General features: G+C 36.9%; 1 long non-coding RNA gene across 1 annotated transcript in view; it reads right to left on the bottom strand.

Moving 5' to 3' along the window:
- Positions 1-11,114: 11,114 nt before the first annotated feature.
- The window catches only part of LOC144579285 (uncharacterized), a 172,644-nt gene continuing 165,715 nt past the window's right edge, over positions 11,115-18,043 (bottom strand). The window contains exon 7 of the long non-coding RNA XR_013526572.1: positions 11,115-11,255. This is a non-coding gene — a long non-coding RNA (uncharacterized LOC144579285). The remainder of the gene's footprint in view (positions 11,256-18,043) is intronic.

Below are 18,043 nucleotides of genomic sequence, written 5' to 3'. Positions count from 1 at the left end.
CTGGCATTGGTAAGAATCACATAAAATGGACAAAATATAAAATAAACAGCTGTTCCAAGACATCAGAAAGCCACTGAGAGAGTGAGAATTTACAGGGCCAAAAATCCAAAAGAAGAAGAAAGTTTACAGAGGGGAGTTGGACATTTGGTCTCCATTTCTTTCAAGGCAGTTGCTGATTCTCTAAGTGAAAGGTATGGCTGAGTGCACAAGAAGTTGAGCAGAACTTTCAGCAATATTCTTGAACTAGGAAAAACCCACAAAGGAGGAGTGACCCTGGAAAACACTTCAGCCTCTTGTTTAGGACTTTTAAAGGCTATGCTCTAAGAGTAACAGTGAACCAGAAACAGACCAGCCCTTATAGCAGTGGTTCTCAATGACGGATAAACATGAGAATTAACTACAAAGATTAAAAAACATATCAATGCCCCGTAGTTTAAAAAAATCTCTATAAAATTATGCTGAGTGAAAAGAACCAAAATCAAAGGATACAGATTGCATGATTTCTTTTGTCCAACAATCATGGAACAATTACAGGGATGGAGAACAGATTAGTGGTTGCTAGGGCTTAGAAATGAAAGAGACAGGATGGGTGTGGCTATAAAGGAGTAACACAGGGAGTGACAGTACAGTTGAGTATTTCATTTGTGGTGGTTTTTAGGGAGGCTACAGATGTGACAAAATTGCATAGAGCTACACACACATACGTATGTACACAAGTCCATGTATAACTGGTAAAAGCTGAATAAGATCTATGGATTGTGCCAATGTTAGTTTTTCGGTTTTAACATGGTACTATAGTTGTGTGAAATGTTTGCATTTAATGGGGCAAGCTTTAGGGAAGGGCTACATGAGCTTTTCAGTGCATTTCTTTGCAATAGTGATTCTGCTATTTCTTTGAAGCCATAATTATTTCCAAAAAAATGTTTTGAAAAACTACCCCCCCCCCCAAAAAAAATCAATGCCTTATTCCAAATCAATTGAGTCAGATCTCTGAAGCAGAGTCTGGGCACATGCATATTTTTAAAGCTTCCTATGTAGTTCTAATGTCCATCCAGCATTGAGAAGCACTGACTTACAGGGACTGAAGCCACTTTTAATAATTTCAGTACTTGGATAGATTAAGATTATCGCTAGGCTCATTCCTTCCAGAGAAAAAGTAAATTCTCTATGAAAGAAGATAACATCATTCAGGATCACGAATTATCTCTATGTTTTTTCATACTCAGTATGCATCAAGACAAGACTTCATCCAAAACTAAGAATAAAAACAGATAATAGAGACAGATCTACAGAAGATCCAGATCCTGAAGTTATCAGCCAAATATTTAAAAATAACCATACTTAAAATAGCTATACAAACAAAAAGAACCACAAAGGAAAAAAAATTTAAAGCAGAAAAAAATACAAAGAAAACCATGGCTATGCATGTAACAATAAAAGTACTAAAAATCAAAGACAAAAACTCCTAAAAGCAGCCATAGAATAAAAACTACAAAGGAACTGCAATAAGATTAAAGTTACAACTGAATTCATAACAGAAAAAGGAAAGTCAGAATAAATGCAGTTATATCTTCAAAATGCTAAAAGAAAATTACTACCGACCTAGAATTCTATGCCCAAAGATAGCCCTCAAAAATGAAGTAAAATAAGGGCATTTTCAGACTACTATAAATTGACAGAATTTGTCATGAAAGGAAATATGAACGAGTGTTCTCCAGCAGAATGAAAAGAATCTCAGATGAAACTTGGAAATGCAAGGATTGAAAAGCAATGGATAGGGTAAATATGTGGGTAAATCTACATGAATATTGCCATATATATTTTATTAAATGTATTTTTAGTAGCTGCTCCAAAATATTTATGTAATCACACTTCAAAAAAGTATTTTCACAGAAGGCATATCATTTTCATAATCTTTCTGTGATAGGAATGTGGGTTGCAAGTATTTGAAAACTAAATAAAGCTTTAAAATAGGGGTTCCTTTTTCTAATATAACAAGAAATTAATGCAAATGCCCATTTATGGTATTTGCAGTTGCTGAATGTAATCAAGGACTCAGGATTTTTCCTTTTGCTCCATCATTCTTAGTTCACTGGCTTTCAATCTTATGGTCAACAGATGGCTGTACAACCAGGCATCACATTCTCATTCTCATCCTAGGCAGGAAGAAAAGGGAAGAGCAAAAGGCTGCATCAGCTAGTTTGTTCTCCATTTAGGGGGGAAACAATACTTTCCCAAAACCACTTATCAAGCTTCTGTTCACATCCTCTTGGCTAGACTGTTTCACGGGGCACCTCCAGTTGCAAAAGAGGTTGGAGAATTGATTAATAATTGATTGATCTATCTTTCCAGCCTCTAATGTACAGGAAGGCAAAAGGGAATGGGGCAGAGAATTAATTTGAAGTAAGCCAGCCTACAGTACCTGCATGGGGGATAACCTCAACTAGCTCACTAAACATTGACTCTATCCTTCTTTTAGTGCACCTTTTTGTACTGCAGAGACTAGAAGCTAAAAACTACTTTTCCCAACTAGGTTCCTGTGTGATTTAGCTTTTGCTAATCAGATGCACTTGTGCAATATTTGGGACCTGGAAGTGATGGGCTGAAAGCGATTCTGCTATTTCTTTTGATTCTTTCTGCTGGCAGGCACAGTCAGGCAGAGAAGCCCTGGCTTTTTCTGTGCCAGCATTTCAGTGGCAAGTCGCTAGCTTCATGGGTAGTGATGTGCCTAATGTAGAGCATGCACATCTAAGAGATTCAGCATAGTTCTAGAACTAGCAGTAATGGTGGTGGAGGCAGAAGCTACCTGATCCCTGGTACATGTTTCTGAAGCCAACAGTTCCAATGACAGTGGCAGAAATGACATCTCTGGTGGCTACTTCTGCAGGGTCATTCTGGAAGTTATTTTTGAAGACCTAGCCTGGAGCTTCCCCTTGCCTAAAATGTAAATTTCTAATTCCATGCATTAAATACCTTTGCTTAAAATAGCTAGTTTCTGTTTCTGCATTTCACTCTGGCCTATATAATCTGCCTCAATTCATCTGCTTAGGTTCCTAATACCCCTACTCAATCTTTTCATCAAATATATACTTGGTTTAGAGGGAGTCATTCCTTCTCTCAGGTTAAGCTCAATTCTTGCAATCAGCTTGAGTGATTTTTATTCCTGTCAACTTCCTATATGCCCCCCTACTGACCTATCCCATGGAGTGATGGAATTAATCTGCCTTCTACATTCTCGGTGTACAATGTATGAAAAAATAGAATGACTACACTATGAACATGACACACAGAGCTGTCAGTAGTCACGGCACTTGCAGAATCCTGCTGGGCAGAAGTGGTGAGTACTCTATGCTGGCAGTGGAGTCACTTCCTTGGTTGAGCCATCTGTCTGTCAGTTCTGGTTCTGCCCTATGGGAGAATCTTCTCATTATCCCCTATAGCCACATCTTATTAATATTTGGTTGGTGGAGAGCCTTCCATTCCTATACAGATTTTATAAATCATCTTCTTTTGAGATGTCCTCAAGAGCCTGAGGACTGCCTTAGGGCTGAGCAGTCAGTCACTGGCTGACAGCAAGCTAGGCCACCATTTCTTTGCAGCTTCCCCCAACCTCCTTAGCAGGTTTCTAGTTAGTTGGATTCTTGTCAGTCCCCAGATATGAGTAACCATAGTCAGAAGCTTATCTTTAAATAGACTTTAAGCCTGAAGTTTTTCTTTTTTTCCCTGCAGTCCTGTGTCCTCTGTTCTCCCTGTCCCTATGCTTCATGGCCACTGCATGGGGCACTTTGAATCAATAGCCCTGTGTGGAAAGATATCACCTTTAATCAATTTTTTCCCTAGGGACTGGCCTCTCTCTCTTCTTATTGCTAGAAAGCTTTTAAAAGAAAATGCTTGAGAAAGGCCTAAAGCCCTGGCTACAAGGTTCTAAACTGTGACATTTGCATGCAATTTTGAGTGTAGGCAGCAGGCAGAGACCACTTTTCTCAGCAAAACTATGTTTTCATTCATCTTTTCTACATTGGCTACTTCCAGGTCAACTTCATCCCTTTATAGGGTCCAAATATCCCCATCGAAACTCATAATGAGAGAGGGTTGACAAAGATGGTCAGATAGAAGCCTTCACTGATCGTCTCCCCCCCAGAGAAACACCAAACTGAAAAATGATCTATATAAAAAAGTACCTTCACAAGAACCAAAAATCAGGTGAGAAATCACAGTACTGGTTTTAGCTTTACATAGCTGAAAGAGGCACTGAAAAGGGTAGGAAAGATAGTCTTGAATAGCTAATGCCACCCCCTCCCCCATCCAGCATCAGATGCATGGCATGTAGAATCTGTGTGCATAGGCAAGAGACAGCACAGCTACTGTGGGACCTTGCACTGAATTCAGTGCTGCCCTGTCACAGTGGAAAGCAAAGCCAAGCTGAAGTCAGCAAACACTCATTGACAGAGGGAGCATTTGGACTAGCCCTAGCCAGCGGGGAATCACCCATCCCAGTGGTCAATTTGAGTTTCCACAAGCCTTGACATTGCAGGCTGAAGTCTCTGAGATCCTAAACAAACATGAAGAGCTGTCTAGGCCACAAGGACTGCAATTCCTAGGCAATTTCTAGTGCTGTGCTCGGTTTGGAACCAGTGGGATTTAGTAAGACACCAATCGGGGTGTCTAAAAAAGTGCTTGCACCACCCTTCCCCAATCCCAGGCAGCCAATTTCACAGCAACAAAAGCACATTATTCTTTCTATTTGAGAAGAGAAGTGGGAATAGTAAAGAGGACTTTGTCTTGAATTTTGGATATCAGCTCAGCCACAGTATAGCACTCTGGGCAGAGCTCTGAGGCACCCATTCCTGGCTCTAGCTCCTGGACAAAATATCTGGCCCTTACCTGGGCCAGAAGGGAACCTGCTGCCTTGAAAGGAAGGACCCAGTCCTGGCAGGATTCATCACCTGCTAACAAAAGAACCCTTGGGCCCTGAAACCAGCAGTGATACCCTGGTAGTACAGTACAGGCCCTGGGTGAGACTGACATGTTCTGGCTTCAGGTGAGACTCATCACATTCCCAGCTGCATTAGCTGTGGTGAGAGACTCCGTCCACTTGAGAAAAGCAGAAGGAAAACTGAGAGGGACTTTGTTTTGCACTTTAGCTACCAGCTCAGCCACAGGGGCATACAGCATCAAGAGGGCTCTTAGAGTCCTCAATTCCAGGAATTATCTCTTCAATGGCATTTCTGGATCTGCTGTAGACCAGTGGAGAGACCACTGCTCTGAAGGGTGAGTCACAGGCCTGGCAGCATTCACCACAAGCTGACTGAAGAGCCCTTGGGCCTTAAGGAAATATTGGGGGTAATCTGGTAGTACTCCCTATGGGCCTATGGTGGTGGTAGTCATGGAGTGAGGCTCCTCTTCCTTTGGAAGGGGTTAGGAAGAGTGGGAAGGACTGCATCCTGTGATTTGAGTATTATCAGCTCAGCTGCAAACAATAGAATACCAGGCAGACTTCTAAGGTTTTTGACTGTAGTTTCTGATGCCTATAAGTTACCTATGGATTTCCCTGGGGCAACTCACCACCCTGAAGGGAAAGACACATGCCTGGCTGTTTTTGCCATCTTCTGATTGTAGAGCCCTGAGGCCTTGAGTGAAATAGGCAGTGGCTACAAGAGGGCTTGGAAAAGATTCAGTACTGTGCTGGCTTCTAGTCTGACCAAGCACAGTCCCAGCAGTTGTGGCCACAGTGGTGCTTGTCACTGCACCCACAGTTCCAGGTGGCTTACCACAGAGACAGACCCTCCCTTTGGGAGAAAGTAAGAGAAGAGAACAAGAGTCCCTGCCTAGTAATCCAGAGAATTATTCCAGATCTTATCCAAGACCACAAAGGTGATATTTCCACAAGTCTATAAGAACCACAGTGTTACTGGGTCTGGGGTGTGCCCTAATACAGATACAACATAGATCACAACATTCAAATCCTTTCAAATACATGGAAAGCCTTCCCAAGAAAGACAGGTATAAATAAGCCGAGACTGTGAAGACTAAACAAATACCTAACTCTTCAAACATATGCTGACAAACAACCACAAGTATCAGGATCATCCAGGAAAATATGACCTCAACAAATCAACTAAATAAGGTACCAGGGACCAATCCTGGAGAACCAGGGATACTCAACTTTTCAGACAAGAGTATTCAAAACAGCTATTTCGGGGAAACTCAAAGAAATTTAAGATAACACAGAGAAAGAATTCAGAATTCTATCAGGTAAATTTAACAAAGATATTGAAAGAGTTAAACAAATTATGAAGCTAAAAAATGCAACTGACATGCTGAAGAATATATCAGAGTCTTTCAATAGCAGAATTGATCAAACAGAAAAAAGTATTAGTGAGCTTGAAGACGGGTTATTTGAAAATACACAATCAGAGGAGACAAAAGAAAAAAGAATAAAAAACAATGAAGCATGCCTACAGAATCTTGTAAATAGTCTCAAAAGGACAAATTTAAGGGTTATTAGCCTTAAAGAGGAGGCAGAGAAAGAGATAGGGGTAGAAAGTTTATTCAAAGGGATAATAACAGAGAACTTCCTAAATCTAGAGAAAGATACAAGTATCCAAATACAGGAAGCTTATAGAACACCAACCTCAAGGCATTTAATAATCAAACTCCCACAGATCGAAGATAAAGAAGGGATCCCAAAAGCAGCAGGAGAAAAGAAAAAATTAACATACAGCATATTATAACACTGTAATTGTGTTGGGTATATTACTCATGTTATGAGTAGAAAGGCTAAAAGATGAACCAACCAAAAACAGTAACTATAACAACTTTTCAAGACATCGATGGTGCACTAAGATATAAATAGAAACAACAAAAGTTAAAAAGCAGAGAAATGAAGTTAAAGCTATAGCTTTTATTAGTTTTCTCTTTGCTTTTTTAAATGCAATAAGTGTAAAATAATGAGTTATAAGAGAATTTGTAAGCCTCATAGTAACCTCAAATAAAAAAACGTAAAACTGATGTACAAGAAATAGAAAGCAAGATACTAAATAATATCCCCACAGAAAATCACATTCACTAAAAGGAAGAAAGGAAGGAAGGGAAAAAGAATGAGAAGGCCACAAAACAACCAGAAAACAAATAACAAAGTGGCAGAAGTCCTTACTTATCAGTAATATCATTGAATGTAAATAGACTATACTCTCCAATAAAAAGACATAGAGTGGCTTAATGGCCAAAAAAGCAAAACCCATTAATCTATTGCCTACAAGAAACACATTTCATCTACAAAGACACACATAGACTGAAAATAAAGGGATAGAAAAAGATATTTCATGCCAATGGAAACCAAAAGACAGCAGAAATAGCTATACTTACATCAGACAAAATAGATTTTAAGACAAAAGCTATAAGAAGAAACAAGGTCATTATATAATGATAAAAGGGTTAATTCAGCAAGAGGATAAAATGATTGTAAATATATATGACCATAATGAAATAAAACTAAAAATCAGTAATAATAGGAATTTTGGAACTATGCAACCACATGGAAATTAAACAATGTGCTCCTGAATAACCACTGAGTCAATGAACACTGTGGAGCACCCAGACATATAAAACAAATATTAGTAGAACTAAAGAGAGAGATAAACCCTAATACAATAGTAGCTAGAGACTTCAACGCACCACTTTCAGCATTGGACAGATCTTCCAAACAGAAAATTAACAAAGAAATAATGAATTTAATCTACACTATGGACCGAATTAACCCAGTAGATACAGAACATTTCATCCAACAGCTGCAGAATACATATTCTTCTCCCCAGAACATGGATCATTTTCAAGAATAGGCCATATTTCAGGTCACAAAACAAGTCTTAAAACATTAAAAAACTTGAAATAGTAAGAAACATTTTCTCTGATCATAATGGAATGAAACTAAAAATCAGTAATAACAGGAATTTTGGAAACTATACAACCACATGGAAATTAAACCATGTGCTCCTGAATAACCAATGAAAAAATTAATGAGTCAATGAAAAAATTAAGAAGGAAATCTTAAAAATGTCTTAAAACAAGTGATAATTGAAATGCAAAATACCAAAACCGATGGGATACAGCAAAAGCCATCTTAAGAGGGAACTTTAGAGCCATCTTAAGAGGGAACTTTGCCTACATCAAAAAAGAAGAAAAACTTCAAATAACCTAATGATGCATCATAAAGAACTAGAAAAGAAAGAACAAAACAAACTCAAAATTAGTAGAAGAAAATAAATAATACAGATCAAGGCAATAGAAATAAATAAAATGAAGAAAACAATACAAATGAGTAATGGAAGAAAAAGTTGTTTTTTAAAAAAGATAAAATTGACAAACCTTTAGACAGATGAAGAAAAAAAAGAGAGAAGAACCAAATAAATAAAATCAGAGATGAAAAAAGAGACATTACAACTGATAGAGCAGAAATTCAAAGAATTATTAGTGGCTACTATGAGCAACTTTTGTCAATAAATTAGAAAATGTAGGAGAAATGGACAAATTCCTAGACACATACAAACTACCAATATAGGACCATGAAGAATTACAAACCTGAACATGCCAGTAACAAGTAACAAGCTTAAAGCTGTAGTAAAAGTCTCCCTGCAAAGAAAAGTCCAGGACCCAATGGCTTCACTGCTGAATTCTACCAAACATTTAAAGAGGAACTAATACCAATCCTATTCAAACTGTTCCATAAAATAGAGGTGGAGGGAATACTTCCAAATGCATTCTGAGGCCAGTAAAATCCTAATACCCAAAACCAGAAAATACACATCAGAAAAAGAAAACTACAGGCCAATATCTCTGAAGAATATTGGCCAATATCTCTGATGAATATTGACGCAAAAATCCTCAAGAAAATACTAGCAAGCCAAATTTAACTACACTTTGAAAAGATCATTCATCATGACCAGGTGGGATTTATCCCAGGGATGCAAGAATGGTTCAATGTATGCAAATAAATAAATGTGATACATATTACATCAAGAGAATGAAGGACAAAAACCATATGATCATTTCAATTGATGCTGAAAAAGCATTTAATGCAATTCAACATATCCTCATGATAAAAACCCTAAAAAAACTGGGTATAGAAGAAACATACCTCAACACAACAAAAGCCATAAATGACAGAACCATAGCTAGTATCATAATGAAGGGGTAAAACTGAAAATCATTTCTCTAAGATCTGGAACAGTACAAGGATGCCCACTTTCATCACTGTTACTGAACATATTACTGGAAGTCCTCACTAGAGCAATCAGAAAAGAGAAAGAAAGGGCATCCAAACTAGAACGGAAGAAGTCAAGTCATCTTGTTTGCAGATGATATAATCTTATATTTGGAAAAACTTTAAAACTCCACTAGAAAACTATTAGAACTGGTAAATGAATTCAGTAAAGTTGCATACAAAATCAATACACAAAAATCAGTGGCATTTCAATATGCCAACAGCAAATAATCTGAAAAAGAAATCAAGAGAGTAATCCTATTTACAATAGCTACAAATAAAATACCTAGAAATTTACTTAACCAAAGGATGGAAAGATCTCTGCAATGAACACTATAAAACACTGATTCTAGAAATTGAAGAGGACATTAAAAAATGGAAAGATAGCCCATGTTCATGGGTTGCAAAAATCAGCATTGTTAAAATGTCCTACTATTCAAAGCATTTTGCAGATTTGATGCAATCCATCAAAATACCAATGACATCCTTCAGAGAAAAGAAAAAACATCCTAAAATTAAGTGGCACCACAAAGGACCCAGAATAGCCAAATCTATACTGAGCAAAAAGGACAAAACTGAAGGAATTACATTATAATACAGTACTATAGTAATCAAAACAGCATGGTACTGGCATAAAAACAAACACATAGACTAAAGACACAGAATACAGAACCCAGAAATAAATTCATCCATCTTACATAAACTCATTTTTGACAAAGGTGCCAAGGATATACAGTCTCTTGAGGATGGGACAGTCTTTTCAATAAATAGTGCCAAAAAAACTGTATATCCATATTCAGAAGAATGAAACTAGATCTGTATCTCTTGCCATATTCAAAATCCAAATAAAAATGGATTAAAGACTTAAATCAGGGGTGTCCAATCTTTTGGCTTTCCTGGGCCTCATCAGAAGAATAATTGCCTTGGACCACACGTAAAATATACTAACACTAATGACAGCTGATGAGCTAAAAAAAATCACAAAAAAACTCATAATTTTTAAAGAAAGTTTACACATTTTTGTTAGGCCACATTCAGAGCCATCTTCGGCTGCATGCAGCCCGTGGGCCATGGGTTACACAAGCTTGACTTAAATATAAGACCTCAAATTACAAAACTGCTAAAAGAAAACATTGAGGAAATTCTTCAAGACATTGGAGTGGGCAAAGATTTCTAGAATAATATTCTGCAAGCACAGCCAACCAAAGCAAAGATAAACAAATGGGATCACATCAAGTTAAAAAGCTTTCTGCACAGCAATGGAAACAATCAACAAAACGAAGAGACAACTAGCAGAATGGGAGGAAATATTTGCAAGCTGCCCATCTGACAAGGGATTAATAACCAGAATATGTAAGGAGCTCAAACAACTCTATAGGAAAGAACCCCCCCATCAAAGAAAATGGGCAAAAGATGTGCATAGACATTTCTCAAAAGACATACAAACAACAAACAGGCATATAAAAAAGTGCTCAATATCACTGATCACCAGCAAAATGCAAATCAAAACTACAATGTGATGTCATCTCACCCCAGTTACAATGGCTTTTATCCAAAAGACAGGTAATAAGAAATCCTGATGAGAATGTGGAGAAAAAAGAACCCTCGTGCATTGTTGGTGGTAATGTAAATTAGTACAACACTATGGAGAACAGTTTGAAGGCAACAAACAAAAAATAAAGCTATGATACAGCAATCTCACTGCTAGGTATATACCTAAATGAAAGGAAATCACAATATCAAAGATATATCTGCACTCTTACGTTTATTGCAGCACTGTTTGCAATAGCCAAGATTTTGGAAGCATCACAAGTGTCCATCAACAGATGAACAGATAAAGAAAATGTGGTACTTACATACAATGGAGTACTCTTCAGCCATAAAAAGGATGAGATCCTGTCATTTGCAACAACATGGATGGAAATGGAAGTCATTATGGCTTAAGCCAGGCACAGAAACACAAACATCACATGTTCTCATTTATTTGTGGGAGCTAAAAGATAGAAAGTAGAAGGACGGTTATCAGAGGTTAGGAAGGGTTATTAGGGGGTTGAGGGGAGTGGGGATGATTAATGGGTGCATAAAATAGAAAGAATGAATAAGAACGAATTTTAAAATAATTAAAAGAGTGTAATTGGATTGTTTGTAACACAAAGGATAAATACTTGAGGTGATGGATACCCCCATTACCCTGATAGGATTATTATGCATTGCATGGCTGTATGAAAATATCTCACATACTCCATAAATATATATACCTACTATATACTCATGAAAATTAAAAATTAAAAAAGATTCGTGTTGAAATTTGATTGCCAATATAATGATGTTGGGAGTGGGTCCTTTAAAAGGTGATTAGGTCATGAGGGTTCTGTCCTCATGAATGGATTAATGCCATTATTGTAGGAGTGGATTAGCTATCTCAGGAATTGGGCTCTCCTTTTTCTGTCTGTCTCATGAGCTCTTCTTGCTCTCTCTCTCTTGCTCTGTTTCACCATATGATGCCTTCTGCCATGGGATGAATGCCATGTTCTTGAACTTCCCAGCCTCCAGAACTGTAAGCCAAATACACTTCTGTTCTTTATAAATTATCCAGTCTGTGGTATTCTGTTTTAGCAGAAAATGGACTAAGACGTCCCTCATGCAGGACTTTGTGGAAAGTGGTAAATCACTGTTACTACGGTATGTGTTGGGATGGGGAAGGGGAATATAATTTTAAGAGATAAATTTATTTTTTAAAAAATGATCCAGAGTGTTCTGAGCAACTAGTTTATTCTTCTCTATCAATTTTTCTTCAAAGAGCAGAAGAATTCGATAATCTGGTCAAACCCTCTAACTTCAGAAAAGAAACCAGGCATCAGAATCAGTGGAGAAAACAGCATCATTGATTCTGATGCCAGTTTCTTACTTTTAAAGTAAGCCTAACCCAACATTTTCTCATCATCCTTTCTTATTTCTTCAGATACAAGATTTATGAAGTAGAAATAAATTTTATTCTTATTTATACAGAGTTAATAATTTAGCTGCTCAATATCATATAAAATGAAGACCTCCAGAAACTTCCAGGCTCCATTCAATCTTCCTTGCCAAGGAGTCAACTTGATGTTATTAGCACAGTGTACTACACAGAAGCAATAATAAGAGCCATAAAACATTATTGCAAAGTGACTAGCACAGACTTCAAAGAGGAGCTAAGACAGATGTGAGCAATATCCTATACTGTATGTACTTATCACCTTTACATTCAGATGGTGGTGGATACCCCTGAATGAGTGTTTAAAGAGGTCAAGAATGAGGTCATGAGGAGAAATCAGGCAGCTCTGGCTAAGTGGAACCATACACAAAGGACAGTCATGAGGTGAACCATCTGTCCCTTCCAGTCTATTCTACCCTGTTCAAAGCACTTCTAACAGGTTATTTTAATTAACCTGTAAAACAATTTCCTGTGAAGTAGATTGAAGGGAAATTATTGTAAAACCTTATTTAAAACCGTTCAATTCAGCTGGAAAGGCAAATTATCATTATTATCATACTTTTACAAATGAGGAAACTGAGACACAATGAAGTTAAGTGATTTATGTAGAGCCAGATATTTAATCCCTATTTAACTCCTGACTCTGTGCTTTTTTTCATGCAATTTTAATAAGTCCCACTTGGGAACATCTGGCCTTCTGAAGTTCAGCAGTAATGTCAAACACTTCAAGCGGACCAGGAGCTGTGACCCATGCCTGTAATTCCATCATTTTGGGAGGCTGAAACAGACAGATTGCTTGAGACAGGAGTTTGAGACCAGCCTGGACAACATGGCAAGATCTTCTCTCTACAAAAAATACAACTAGGCAGGCTTGGTAGGGACATGCCTACAGGAGGCTGATGTGGGAGAATCATTTCAGCCCAGGAGGCAGAGACTGCAGTGAACCATGATCATGCCACTTCACTCCAGCCTGGGTGACAGAGTGAGACCCTGTCTCCAAAAATGAAACAAACAAACAAAAACCTGCAAGACACTTCAAGCAGATTGCTCTGAGGTAATGATTATGAATATGTGTGAAGTTTACCTGCAATGATTCCATTGCATAGTTGTTAAAAGCAAAATATTGGAATTAACATAAATATCTACCAAAGATGGCACATTAAATTATGTAGGGGAATGTCATGGTGATAAAGAAAAAAACACATAATACAAGAAAAATAGGGTACAGAAATGTAATACAAATGTATATCAGTGGGGAAAAAATCAATGTACATACACAACCTTAAAACATATTTATCCAGCTCTGTTATAAGCAACAATAACATCAATGATAGCATTTTTGCTCTCAACTAAATCTTATGCGGGCATCCTTAACATCCAGCTTTTAGTCTCTAATACTATTTTCCATTAAAATGAACCAGGAAATTTGGAGGATAGTTGACTCCATAATTTGAGGGCAGGAAAAAATTATGTTGGATCTAAAACATCAGGATGATTGGATACGATACAAGGATAGAAGTGCTTAGAGGACAGAAGGCACTACATAAGGGGGCTTCCCCTAAACAGGTTATGAACATTCGTGTATCAGAAAAAAAAGTAGGCTGGGCACGGTGGCTCACACTTGTAATCCCAGCACTTTGGGAGGCTGAGGTGGGCGGGTCACTTGAGGTCAGGAGTTGGAGACCAGCCTGGGCAACATGGTGAAATCCCACCTCCACTAAAAACACAAAAATTAGCCAGGTTTAGTGGTGGGTGCTTGTAATCCCAGCTACTCGGAAGGCTGAGGCATGAGAATCACTTGAACTCGGCAAGGGGTGGTTTGCGGGGCACAGAGGTTGCAGTGAGCTGAGATCACACAACTGCACTCTAGCCTGAGCAACAAGAGCGAAACTATGTCTCAAAAAAAGAAAAAGTAGTAATAATAATAATGGGTAATTGAAACAAGCTGAGACTATAAAAGGCTGTGAGTTTATACCGATGCTGAAGGAGAAATGCTAATTATGTGATAAAAATGAAATTGCCATAAAAAAGGAGAATCAAAAGTTTTGGTTTACTTTATTAACTTTAATAAGTAGAAAGGTATGATCTATACAAGATTTTAAAAAAATTATATACTATGAAGTGTGTGTGTTTCTATCCTACTAGCAGGAAGAAGTTTACAAATATTTATTGAATGAATGAAAAAAATATCCAAAATATAGGACCTACTCAATTTCCATAAATAATTATTTTCTCCATTAAACGATTACAAGTTACTCTCAATATTTATTCCTGGAAGGACGTTTACTTCAGGTTTTGTTTGAGCCACAGATTCTTAGCTCTACTCTTACTAGGAGTGGCTGATTTTGTCAGAGCCTGACGTTACAGAGAAAAACTTTAATTAAGTGTATAAAACACACCATTGACCAGCAGATGGCTCTACAGAGCAACAACAAAAAAATCATGACATGATTTAAAGCTGATATATGTGTAAATCATTATTGCAGGAAATCTTTTTTACATTCTGTGTGTGTGTGTGTGTGTGTGTGTGTGTGCATGTGTATGAGAGAAACTGGAATGGTATGAATGAAAACATTTAACTTGTTAAATTAGGCAAGCTAAATGTTTTGGTAAAATTTTAGGAGAAAATAGTTTTCAAGAAGTTCATTATGAAGTTGTTACTGCCAACTTCTACTTCAAAATTTACCCATATACATGTGAAAGTAGTTCAACACAGATGTCAAGAGCAAATTGTCTGAAATTAATTGCTGCTTTTAAGTGTCATCTTCTAAACAGTGTAAACCAAGATCAAGAATATTCAGCAATTATTATTTATTCAGATCTAAAAGTAATGTGATGTTTAGAAAAATGACTGTACTAAAATCTCTTTTAGATAGGCCTTAAATGATTTTTGAAATGTAAAAAGTACAAATTAAGTAATAAAGAATATAAGCCTCATTCTAAAAAATGTCTCTAGGAATAAATATATACATAATGGCTTATATCTCAAACAGATATACTGATTTCCCTTGACATTCTTATGTATTATGTGTTATTTTATAAACACAGTTCCAGGGATAATAAAATATAATATTGCTGTTTCTAGATTTTAATTGAAATGCATTCTGTCTCATTCAGTCATTCAACTAACATTCATTGAGCACTGGCTATGTGCTAAGCAAACTGTTTTAGTCACTTAACATGTATAAATTCATTTAATTCTCAACTTTATGAGGTAGATACCATTATTACCCCATTCTACAGGTAGAAAACTGAGGCATGAGATTAAATAACTAGTTCAAAGTCCGAGAGGTGACAAGTGGCAAATGCAAACCCTGATGGTTTACCTCCAAATTCAGTGGTCTTCCATGCATTCACTCATCAGAAAATATTAATTGGAATACACATAGATGTCATACAAAAATGTATGTATGCACAATCCCTACCTCAAGAGGACTATAATCTAGTTAATGAAGACAATAATAAACTTTACATTGATAGAATGTTTTATAGTTCACAAAAGTATGTTTGGATACCCATGAATATTAAGTAACTCTTGAAGACAGTGCAGAAGATGGTATAAACTAGTATGTATAATAAAATACCATATTAGTGGTACAGACAGTAATTTAATAATATAACCAAGCAAAAGAAAAGATGGCTATAGACTAGAGTAGGCAGATAAAATTTAATGGAGGTGATAAGACTTGAATGGAGATAGGCCTGAATAGTGGGGAAAATTTGAGGGGACAGGGAGGAAGTAGGACAGGTACTATTCTGGCAGACCCAGGAGTAGAAAAATTAGAGACCAGCAAGACCTGATCAGAACAGACACCCCAAGGCGGGTTGTGAAAAATAAGATTGGACAAGTAGGTGGGAGGAGATTTTGAAGACCTTTGAATGTTAGAAATGCTAGAGACTACAAGGGCAAGTAATTGATAAGTCATTGCTAACAACCCAGCACATTCCTGGGAGTTCATTTAGCTAATAAAGTGATTACTGAATTTTCTGGAGAACATTAGAGTTGAAAATACTATTAGAGTTGTTAAGTATTCTGTAATTGTATACATCATTAATGATTAATAGAGCATTCACTAATGCTTATGTAGTGTTCTGAAAAACCCAGAGCTACTTGATTTATGTATTTCTGCTAATGCGATTTCATGAAAAGTAATGTTATTTTTCTACCTTATTTATGATGCTTTCATTCTAATTTGTCTTAGTATATTTTAAAATTCTTCTCTGCACATATTAAATCTTTATAATTCTTCCCTCCTCTGCTGTATTTTAACAGTAAGATTTATGAACACAGGGGATAAAGTTTAAAAAAAAAGGTGTCTTCATGAGAGATAATCAGTTAACTTAATTGTGTCTAAGATAATGAGGGAAAAGTATTGTCTAAAGTCATTTAGAACAGATCAATGATTGGTGAAGTGACTCAATAAAAAATATACTTTTTAGTTGACAATATTGCAGAAAACTACTAACTTGAAAAGACTAGGATGGTTAGCATTTAAATGGTTAGGATTCCACATGTACATTGTTGAGAGGCACCTTATAATCTTTCTTTGATGTTGATGCAACTTCTCTCTTTTCCCCTTCCTCCTCTCCTCAAGTATTGTAGGGCATGTACTTATTGTTTAGATGAAAAAAATAATTATTGAGTATTTTACTCTGAATAAAGTGGATGACACTCTTGGTGACAAAGTTGAAATTTAGGAGCCTTTTCAAGCAGGAAATAATTTTATTTTATTATCATCCATCAGTATATATTGAAAATGTGTCAAAGCACAAAATCTTGGGGACTCAATTCCATGTACTGATAGAGCCTAGTTGTACTAAATAATTTGTACCAGAATGTCTTCATCTTTAAGAGTAGGAAGCATAAAAAAGGAAATGAAATGGAATTCTGACTTTGGCTCATATTTACAAATTGTTTAAGAAATACAATTGAAATGTAGCAGGTATGTATAAGTTAACATTGTTGGAGAGGAAACTGTGGCCTTTCTGGGATCGATTACAAATAGATTCTTCACATTTACCAGATGAAACCTAAAGATAAGAAAAGGCAGGACAAACACTGATTAGACTAAGAAGGGTTTAACGTCCATCTGGTCAAATGTCGCAGGCCAAGTTCTGAAAGAGAATGAAATAGAGAGGAAATAGTTCAGTCAAAAATAAGAAACATAACCATTGTGAAAGACAGTGTGGTGATTCCTCAAGGACCTAGATATAGAAATTCCATTTGACCCAGCAATCCCATTACTGGGTATATATCCAAAGGATTATACATTGTTCTACTATAAGGACACATGCACACGAATGTTCATTGCAGCACTGTTTACAATAGCAAAGACTTGGAACCAACCCAAATGCCCATCGATGATAGACTGGATTGGGAAAATGTGGCACATATACACCATGGAATATATGCAGCCATCAAAAACGATGAGTTTGTGTCCTTTGTAGGGACATTGATGAAACTGGAAACCATCATTCTCAGTAAACTGACACAAGAACAGAAAATCAAACACCACATGTTCTCACTCATAGGCGGGTGTTGAACAATGAAAACACATGGACACAGGGAGGGAAGCATCACACACTGGGGTCTGTATGGGGGAAATAGAGGAGGGACAGCAGGGGGTGGGGAGTTGGGGAGAGATAGCATGGGGAGAAATGCCAGATATAGGTGATGGGGAGGAAGGCAGCACATCACACTGCCATGTGTGTACCTATGCAACAATTTTGCATGTTCTTCACATGTACCCCAAAACCTAAAATGCAATTTAAAAAAGATAAGAAGGAGAAACACAGACAAATACAGG

This window comes from Callithrix jacchus, chromosome 14 (genome assembly GCF_049354715.1).
Source record: "Callithrix jacchus isolate 240 chromosome 14, calJac240_pri, whole genome shotgun sequence".
In the NCBI taxonomy this organism is placed as follows: domain Eukaryota; kingdom Metazoa; phylum Chordata; class Mammalia; order Primates; family Cebidae; genus Callithrix; species Callithrix jacchus.
Note: the sequence above shows the minus strand (reverse complement) of the source record. Positions and strands in the feature narration are given on the sequence as shown.